Source organism: Papio anubis, chromosome 1 (assembly GCF_008728515.1).
Source record: "Papio anubis isolate 15944 chromosome 1, Panubis1.0, whole genome shotgun sequence".
Lineage (NCBI taxonomy): Eukaryota > Metazoa > Chordata > Mammalia > Primates > Cercopithecidae > Papio > Papio anubis.
In genome coordinates, this window is record NC_044976.1 from 57,398,937 (window position 1) to 57,409,034 (window position 10,098).

The 10,098-nt window shown below is 41.1% G+C and overlaps 1 pseudogene; it reads left to right on the top strand.

Moving 5' to 3' along the window:
* The first annotated feature begins 578 nt into the window (after nt 1-578).
* LOC110743917 lies at nt 579-3,423 on the top strand (annotated as a pseudogene).
* The last annotated feature ends 6,675 nt before the right edge of the window (nt 3,424-10,098 follow it).

Consider the following 10,098-nt stretch of genomic DNA (forward strand, 5'->3'; position numbering starts at 1 on the left):
CAATGCAAACCTGCATATGGAAGAGTGGGGAAATCATAGTGAAGAGGGAGCTGGAAAAAATGATCTATTAAATCTGGGTATGAAATCCTGTGCTCACTCCCAGGATTCATGTACAAGGAACTGACCCAAAACAGTATAATGAAGGCTTTGAGACTGAACTACAATGAGGACCATTTCCTAGGTCCCAGACCAGCCCCTGGATAGCGTCCACATGGGGCATACCCTAATAGCACTGCAAAGGCTTTGAAAATGAAGCTAGCATTAGAATCTCAGTCCACAAAAGGTAAGTTGGGAGTTGTGGTATGAGCCTAACTCTTTTAATTGCTTTTTAAAAAAAATCAACATTCTTCAGAGAATCTTTTTTTTTTTTTTTTTTTTTTTTTGAGACAGAGTCTCACTGCAACACCCACACTGGAGTGCAATGGAATGATCACAGCTCACTCCAGCCTCAACTTTCCTAGGCTCAGGTGCTTCTCCCATCTTAGCCTCACAAATAGCTGGGACAAAAGGTACACACCACTATGCCTGATAAATTTTTTGTATTTTTTGTAAAGACAGGGTTTTGCCATGTTTTCCCAGGCTGGTCTCAAACTCCTGGGCTCAACTGACCCACCCATCTTGGCCTCCCAAAGTACTGAGATTACAGGCAAGCCACCACACCCAGCCTCTTCAAAGAATCTTAACAGGACCCAGAGAATTATAACATAATTCAATGTCTAAGATATAATTCAAAATTAGTCAATACACAAATAACAAAAAATCAAGAAAATCTCATCAACTCTCAAAGAAAAAAGACAACCAACCAATCAACAGACACCAACACCAAATTGACCCAGATGCTGATGGTGGAATAAACAAAGACTTTAAGAAACTATTATACACACACACACACCACACACACACACATGCACGCACACAATTATAATTAAGCTTCATGAATTGGGAGAGAACATTAGTGAATAGTGAAACAAATGAAAAGATGGGCATTTTCAGCAAAGAAAATAGAAGCTATTAAAAAAATGAAAATTTTATAATGAAAAAATACAATGATAGAAATAAAATAATTCACTGAAGGAGATCGATAACATAATGGAGATAGAGTCAGTGAACTTGAAGATGAGGAATTAGTCTGGCCATCTTTTCCTGTAAATATTTACTATATTACAGATAGTAAATATTTCAGAATTGAATGACCACAAACTATGTTGTAACTCCTCAGCTCTGCAATTATAGCATGAAAACAGCCGTAGATGGTATGTAAATTAATGGAAATAGCTGTTTCAACAAATCTTTATTTAATGAACAGGCAAGCTAGATTTGTCCTGTGAACCAAGGTTTTCTGACCACTGAGACAGATCAACGGAAGCTGTCTAATCTGAAAAATGCAGAAAAGTAACCGAAAAACAATAAACAGTCTCAGGGACAAGTGGACTAATATCAAAAGATGTAACATTCATGTCATTGGAGTGAAAAGACAGAATGATAGAAAAGAGAAGGAAGAGATTAGTATTAGAAAAATATTTGAAGAAATCATGGCTAAAACTTCTCAGATTCGGGGGAATTCATGTGGAGGTCAGAGTGGAAGCAGGCATGAGTGGTCCAGCAGAAGAAAACATGGCTGTCAAAGTGTTTGAGTCTGTAGGCAAGTTTGGCCTGGCCTTAGCTGTTGCAGGAGGTGTGGTGAACTCTGCCTTATATAATGTGGATGCTGGGCACAGAGCTGTCATCTTTGACCGATTCCATGGAGTACAGGACATTGTGGTGGGGGAAGGGACTCACTTTCTCATCCTATGGGTACAGAAACCAATTATCTTTGACTACCATTCTCGACCATGTAATGTGCCAGTCATCACTGGTAGCAAAGATTTACAGAATGTCAACATCACACTGCGCATCCCCTTCCAGCCCGTCACTAGCCAGTTTCCTCACATCTTCACCAGCACTGGAGAGGACTATGATGAGCACGTGCTGCTGTCCATCATGACCAAGATACTCAAGTTAGTGGTGGTTCGCTTTGATGCTGGAGAACTAATCACCCAGAGAGAGCTGGTCTCCAAGCAGATGAGCAACGACCTTATGGAGCGAACAGCCACCTTTGGGCTCATCCTAGATGACGTGTCCTTGACATATCTGACCTTCGGGAAGGAGTTCACAGAAGCGGTGGAAGCCAAACAGGCGGCTCAGCAGGAAGCAGACAGGGCCAGATTTATGGTGGAAAAGGCTGAGCAGCAGGAAAAGGCAGCCATCATCTCTGCTGAGGGTGAGTCCAAGGCAGTTGAGCTGATTGTCAACTCACTGGCCCCCAGATGGCCTGATTGAGCTGCGCAAGCTGTAAGCTGCGGAGGACATCGTATACCATCGTATACCAGCTCTCACGCTCTCATAACATCACCTACCTGCTGGCAGGGCAGTCTGTGCTCCTCCAGCTGTCCCAGTGAGGGCCCACCTTGCCTGCACCTCCACAGGCTGACTGGGCCACAGCCCTGATGATATTTAACATTGCCTTCCTTCTGCCCCCACCCCAGAAATCACTGTGAAATTTCATGATTGGCTTAAAGTGATGGAAAATCACTTCAGATCTCAGATTTGATGAAGTCCATAGATTTATAGTTTTAAAAAGCTCAAGAAACCCCCAACAAGATAAATTCAAAGTAAAATACACCAAGACACATGATGAAACTGAATACAATGAAAAACATCTTGAAAGAAACCAGAAAACATTGGGGAACAATGACTGCATATTTCTCATCAGAAACCATGGAGACCAGAAAACAGTGGAACAACATTTTTAAAGGCCTATGAGAAAAGAGCTGCAAACCCAGAATTCTGTATCTAGTGAAAATGTCCTTCAGGAGCAAAGACAAAATTAAGATATTTTCAGATAAAGGAAAACCAACAAAATGTGCTACTAGTAGACCTGCTCTAAAATAAATGCTAAAGGAAGTTCTTCAGGTGGAGAGGAAATGATAAAAGCAACAAAAATACTTGGACTTTAGGAATGAAGAAAGCACAAGATAAAAAGAGAAAAGATGTAATTTACCAGTATCTGGAACAAAAAAAGAGGCTATCACCACAGAACTCACAGATTTTAAAGGATAATTGACATACTATAAATGACTCATAAATTTGACAGCTTAGATAAAATGGTCCATTTTCTTAAAATACACAAACTACCAAAACTCACTCATGAAGAGATATATGACCTACATAGTCCTATATTTACTAAAGAAATTGAGTTTATAGTTAAAGACCTTCCAATGAAGGAAAGTTTGGGCCCAAGTAGTTTCACTGGTGAACTGCACCAAACATTAAAGGAAAAATAATGTTAATTGTACATAATCTTTCAAAAAATAGAGAAAAAGGAACATTCCCAACTCCTTTTATGTGACCAGCATTATCCTGATACTCAAACCAGACACAGCACAATAAAATAAAAGAAAATTAAACAAAATATTAACAAATCAAATCCGGTAGTATACGAAAAGAATAATAGCTCACAACCAAGTGGAATTAATACAAAGAATGCAAGGTGATTCATCATTGAAAAAAATCAAAGACTGTAATCCACCCTATTAACAGAATAAAGAAAAACTACATGATAATAGATGCAGAAAAAGCAATATCCACCTATGGCAGACTCAGCAAACTGGAAATAGTAGGGATCTTCCTTAACATGGTAAAAGGCAGCTACAAAAATACAGAGTACATAATTCTACATGAATAAATCTCAAAGATAAAATGTTGACCAAGAAAGGAAATTGCTGGATATTTGTAGTATGATATCATTTATATAAAGTTTTACTATATGCAAAATTATTACAATTGTTTATGGATAAAGTATAAACGTTTGCAAGGGAATAGCAAACATTAAAATCAGAATAGTGGCCACATCTGGGGAGTGACAGAAGGAAATAGGATTGGAGATTGACACACAAGGAGCCACAGCTTTACAGTAATGTTTGAACTCTTCTTAAAAAATCTGAATCAAATACGACAAAATGATAAGATTTGAAGAGTGAAATGAAAGAGACATGACCATTCATTACATTGTCTGTATTTTCCTGCATAGTGAATATTTTCTAGTTTTTTATTTTTGTTTATTTATTTATTTATTTTTGAGAAGGAGTCTCACTCTGTCACCCAGGCTGGAGTGCAGTGGCGCAATCTCAGCTCATTGCAACCCTCTGCCTCCTGGGTTCAAACGATTCTCCTGCCTCAGACTCCAGAGTAGCTGGGATTACAGGCATGCACCACCATGCCTGGCTAATTTTTGTATTTTTAGTAGAGACAAGGTTTTGCCATGTTGGCAGGCTGGTCTCGAACTCCTGACCTCAGGTGATCTGCCCGCCTCAGCCCCCCAAAATTCTAGGATTACAGGCATGAGCCACCGTGCCCAGCAAGTTTTTAAAATATATAAGTACTATATGTTTAAAATATATGAACACTCTGATAAAAGCATCCTCAGGATCTTATGGAAGCACAAAGCCTAGGGGCGGAGGGAAGAATGTCTTGGAGAGCTTCCCGCAGGTGATGCTAGTAATTCTTAAACACTTACCACATGCCAGGTAATGCTCTAACTTCCAGAAGTAGTAGCTTAGTTATTTTATATAACAACCCTGTGAAGCTTGCACATTTGTCCTTAGCTAGAGATAAATTGAAACCCAGAGAGGTTAAATAACTTGCTCCAAGTCAGAAAGCTAGAAATGAGTTGGGATGAAAACCAGGCAGCCTAGTCCCAAATCTTGAGCTGGTCAACCACACGAACAATCCACTGCAATGCTTTAGTTTAGAGCAATTACTCCGCTTGCTGTGTGGACAACAGTGTAGACTCAGGCAAGGCTGAAGACAGGGCGATAGTGGGCTCTTTTTGCTTATGGATTTCCTTACTAAATTCTTTTTTTTTTTTTTTTTGAGACGGGGTCTTAACCTGTTGCCCAGGCTGGAGTGCAATGGTAGGATATTGGCTCACTGCAACTTCTGCCTCTTGGGTTCAAGCGATTCTCCTACCTCAGCCTCCCAAGTAGCTGGGATTACAGGCTGGCGCCACCATGTCCCACTAATCTTTGTATTTTTAGTAGAGGAGGGATTTCGCCATGTTGGTCAGGCTGGTCTCGAATGCCTGACCTCAGGTGATCTGCCCCCTTCAGCCTACCACAGTGCTGGGATTACAGACATGAGCTACCGCGCCCAGCCTCCCTACTGAAATCTTACATATTCTTAATGCAAACCTTTGTGTATTTTATATATTTAGCAACTACTTTCCCCATTCACGCCTCATCTTTTCTCTTTGTTTATGGTGGCTTTTGTATATAGAAGTTTTTACTTCCCTCTGGAAAATGGAACCTGATTCAGAGGTGAAAGAGAGGAAAATTCAGGAGAGGTTATAAAAGCGGCGGAAACGGTGAGGTTTGGTGAACCTTCTCACCTCCTTGTTTGCAAAGCAGGCTGGCTAAGCAGCAAGAACACTTAATTCTCTCTGCCCTGTGCATGACTACATTTGTCTTCTGTAGTTTTTGAAGGCAGACTCACGTTTGGCTGGGCATTTCCCACGACACCTACACAGCACCTGAGGGCCTGGAAGGCTGGTTTACTCCACACCTAGAAGCCAAGGACTGGCCATAGTTTGAGACATGATGCTCACTACTGCAGATCATGGGAAATGAGGAAAATACTGGCAATGGAGTGGGGTTCTTACAAAGCTCAGTTTATTCAGTTGAATAAACTTTCTTTTATCATGTGTATGTGTGTGTGTGTTTTCCCAAAGGGTATGTGGTTAAAATTTCTTTTTATGCAGGGACAGTGACATTAGATCATAAATTAATTGATTTCCAATGTTCTCATTTTGCCAAATAAAAAGTTGGCAACACTCTATCAATGCCTCGAAGTTATTTTTATATTTTTCTGCTCAGTTAAATTAAAAAGAAAGTATTTGAGAACACTGTCATAGACAAAAGAGCTTTTAAGTCTCAAAAACATGTGTTTTCAGTTGGGTCACATATATTAGTTCTATGACCAGAATGCAAGTTACTGAACTTTGGTGAATATTGGTTTCTTCACTAAAATGGGATAATTACACCCACCTTAGGGAGACTGTAAGGATCAAATGAGAGACTATCAGTAAGGGGCTCAGTTTCATGCATGGTTCACTTCTGGTTTATTTTGCTGCCCTCTCCCTTCCTGGCAGGCAGGGACTAGATTTCATTTGCATGCTCTGACAATCATCCAGTTTAGATCTGGATCATAGTAGGTGCTCGAAAAATAGTCTGTTCACCATAAGATACCATGTCACAGTCATTAGAATAGAATAACTACCATAAAAAAAAAGAACGACAACAGAAAATAACAAATGTTAATGAAGATGTAGAGAAATTGGAACTTTTGTGCCTTAATGGTGGAAATGCGACATTGTGCAATTACAGAGCAAAACAGTATGGCAGTTTATTAAAAAATATAGGATTACCATATGATTCAACAATACCACTTCTGGGTGTATGCCCCAAAGAAATGAGAGTAGGGACTTGAAGAGATATTTGTACACCCACATTCATAGAAACATTATTTATAATGGAAAAAGGGTGGAAGCTACTCAAGTGTCCATTAACAGATGAACGGATAAACAAAATGTGGCCTATACATACAATGAAATATTATTCAGCCTTAAAAAGGAAGGAAATTCGGAGATATGTCACAGCATGGATGAACCTTGAGGACATCATATTAAGTAAAATAAGCCAGATACAAAGGGGGCAAATACTGTATAATTCCACTCCTATGAGGAACCTAGAGTAGTCAAGTTCATAGAAACAGGAAGTAGAATGGTGGTTGTGAGGAGCTGGGGAAAAGGAGAAATGGAGGGTTATTGTTTAATGAGTATGGAGTTTCAGGTTTGGAAGATGAAGAATGTTCTGGGGATGGATGGTGATGATGGTTGCACAACAGTGTGAATGAACTTAAAGCCACTGAATTGCACACCTAAACATGGTTAACATGGTAAGTTTTATGTTATCTATTTTTCCACAATTAAAAGTGAAAATTTAAAATTTAACAAAAATGTTTAATTGTCTGTTAAATAAAAGAGCTAATGAAAGAATGAGGAGAAGGATAGAGCCAAGAGGATGCCTAAGGCAAGAAACTTCCAAGCAAGGAAATAGTAAGTGTGTTTGCTCAGCCAAAACCAGCTAAGGAGTTTGCTCACCTGCCGTAGGTGAGAGAGGGGGATGGTGGAGGAAATGAGGGCTGAGGTGTTGCCAGGGGGCAGATCATGCAGGGCTGTACAGGATTTTGCCTTTTATCTTAACTGAATATGATGGAATGTGATGGGAGGAAACAGGTAAGAGAGTACATGAGTCAATGGAAGTACAGAAGGAGTACTAGAAGTCCAGAAGTGTGTCCAGATGCTGAGGGCCTGGAGCAGAGGTTCTGTGTCCTCCACTCCCCAAGCACATACCTGCTCTCAGGACTGAGTTGACCCCTGGAACATCCCAGAACCCTGGATTCTCTGATCAGACCCCTCCACCCCGGCATGTCCTGAGGATGATTTTGCCTGAAGAGGGGAACATGTGTGTCTTCCCCAGTGATGGCTGGGTCTCTGGCACAAATGCAGATCATTACTCTTGGTTTCTAATGTGGGAGGAGGAAGTGTGAAGGGTGGAGGAGGTGTTTCTTTTATCACACAATTAGATTAGAAACTGGCTGGCCGCTCAGGGCAGGGTTCCACCCAAACTAGGCCTACTCACTCCTACTGGCTACTCACTCCTGCTGAGTGGCCCCATCTGACTCTGCGGGGGCTTAATGTTTTTGGATCTGACTTCTTTGCTATTCAAATTCTTGAGAAAAGGCATATAGTGTGCTTCACATGAAAACAAACCAGATTCCAAAAACTCACTTTGAGTCCTCGTATCATTCATGTATTCATTCATTAACTCATTCACTCATCCAACATTTACTGAGCACCTACTATGTGCCAAACACTATGCCAGGCATTGGGAATACACACATAGACTCTATCCTTGAGTTGCTCACAGAATCAATGGTGGAATAAAATAAACGTTGAATTATACTACAGTGAGTTAAGTGCTATGACAAAATGGTAATAAAAAATAAAACTAAGTCAATATCTACTCTTATTACATACTTACTATATGCTAGGCATTGCTTTAATTGATTTGTATACATGAACTTATTTCTTCCCTAGGCAAGCCCTATGTGGTGGGCACTATTATCAGTCCACCTTATAGCTGACGATAATTGCATACCAACAGTATTAAGTGGCAAGCGCACAATGCAGCTAGGAACTAGGGCAACCAGGAATAGCCCCGCTTGTAACTCTCTGCTGCTTCTAGAGGTATGGGAACATAGAGAAGGATTGGTTAGGTATGTTTCACAGAGACTGGCCTAACTGTTGCAGGATTAGAAGTTGGCCAGTCAGAGGAAGATGGGGGCAGAGAATTGGTGAGAATTTTCACCCATCAAATTTTCACCCATCGAATTTCAAACAGAACTGTAAGCGGAAAGCAGGGAAGCATGACAGGGCATGTGCATTCCAGAGAATGCCAGAAGGGGAGAGGCAGGAGATAAGCTGGGAGAGAGGGCCTGGGTCAGGTGGCCTGGTGAGAGGAGAACTCATTTCTTTAGGCACTGGAGTCCAATGTGCTGTTTTTCCACCTGAAGTGATGTGATCACAGTCACCACTTTAGGATTTTTGCAGGAGATTTATTCATGATTTGGATAGACTAACACTAGCCAATATGTGAATCACAATAAATTCTCTCTGACTGACCTCGTGATTCTCCATTTGTACCCCCTTTCCATCCAGATCTGTTCTCTGGTCTGCACTGTGCCATAGAGAGGTTAATGCCCCTGATTGCATCGGGGGAGTCCTTTGCCTCCTGTCTTCCAGTTGGGTTTAGCCAGTGGTAGGCATCAGCAAGAGATTAAAGGGTGGGAGGAGAAAGAGGTTGGGAATTTCCTCCAGCTCTTTCCCTGCTTCTGTGCCAGGGTCTGTCAGTGGCCGGGTTCCTCTGCAATCATAGTTCCTCCCAGCAGCCCCTCCTCCATGGCTTCAGCAACATCTCGCCCTCCTCCTGTCCTTGCAGATTCAGGATAGTAATGGTTCCCCAGTGCTGCAAGTCTCTGAGTGCTACAACATCTCTTATTGGTTTCCTTAGCTCTGTCCCTATCCCTATAAATTGTTGTCTCTTCATCAAATCCCACTTCCAAGTCCGTGCTGCATGAGCCTTCTTTTTCTTGATGATAACTAGTCATGCTGAGAATTTACCTAGTACCGATTACCATTTATTGAGTACCTACTGTGTATTTGGGGCTTCAAATGCATTGTTTTTTTCCATTTAATTTTCACCACAGCTCCATGAGTTATGTCCATTTCAGGAATCCTGAAAACATGACAGGCATACATTTAACATAGATGTTAAGTAACTTGCCCAGAATTATAGAAGCCTTTCGTCCAGAATCACACAATTAGTCAGGAGCAAAGTTAACATTCAAACCCAGGTCTCTGGACTCTAAAACTCATCCTCTTTCCACTGCTCTGGGGTTACTGAGTCAATTCCTATAAATGCTTAATTTGTCAGACTCTGGAAAGCCAGAAGGGTAGCAGCAGTAAAATCTCTAGGGGAAGAGGGGCTAGGATATTCTGTGGAGGCTATAGGTCTTCTTGAGGAATAGTGGATCTTTAAGTAAAAGTTCCAGAACTTTGCCATTCCTGCACTGATGGAAAACACAATGGCAGATGATTCCCCAAAATATCCCTTGCTTCGCAATGTGCAGTTCCTCTGTGGAGGAGATCTTAGCCGTTACTGAGTTCAGAAAGAAGAAGAAACTCACCCCTCCAAGACCCACAGCAGAAAGCGTAAGGGTTTATTTATAGAGAAGAATTTTATATTCTAAAAAATCACTTGTGGGCTTCTGCACCAAAGCGTAGGAAAAAGCATGCGTTGGTTGCCAAGGGTCAAGGGAAACCACCTTGTTTTCTTGACAGCGCTGTGGCTGAAACAGCCCTTCCCAAAAACAATACGTGGGGGGAAGAAAGGCAAAACCAGTGGGAGGCTTGAAAATGCTGTGGTTTGCTTTTTATTTTTT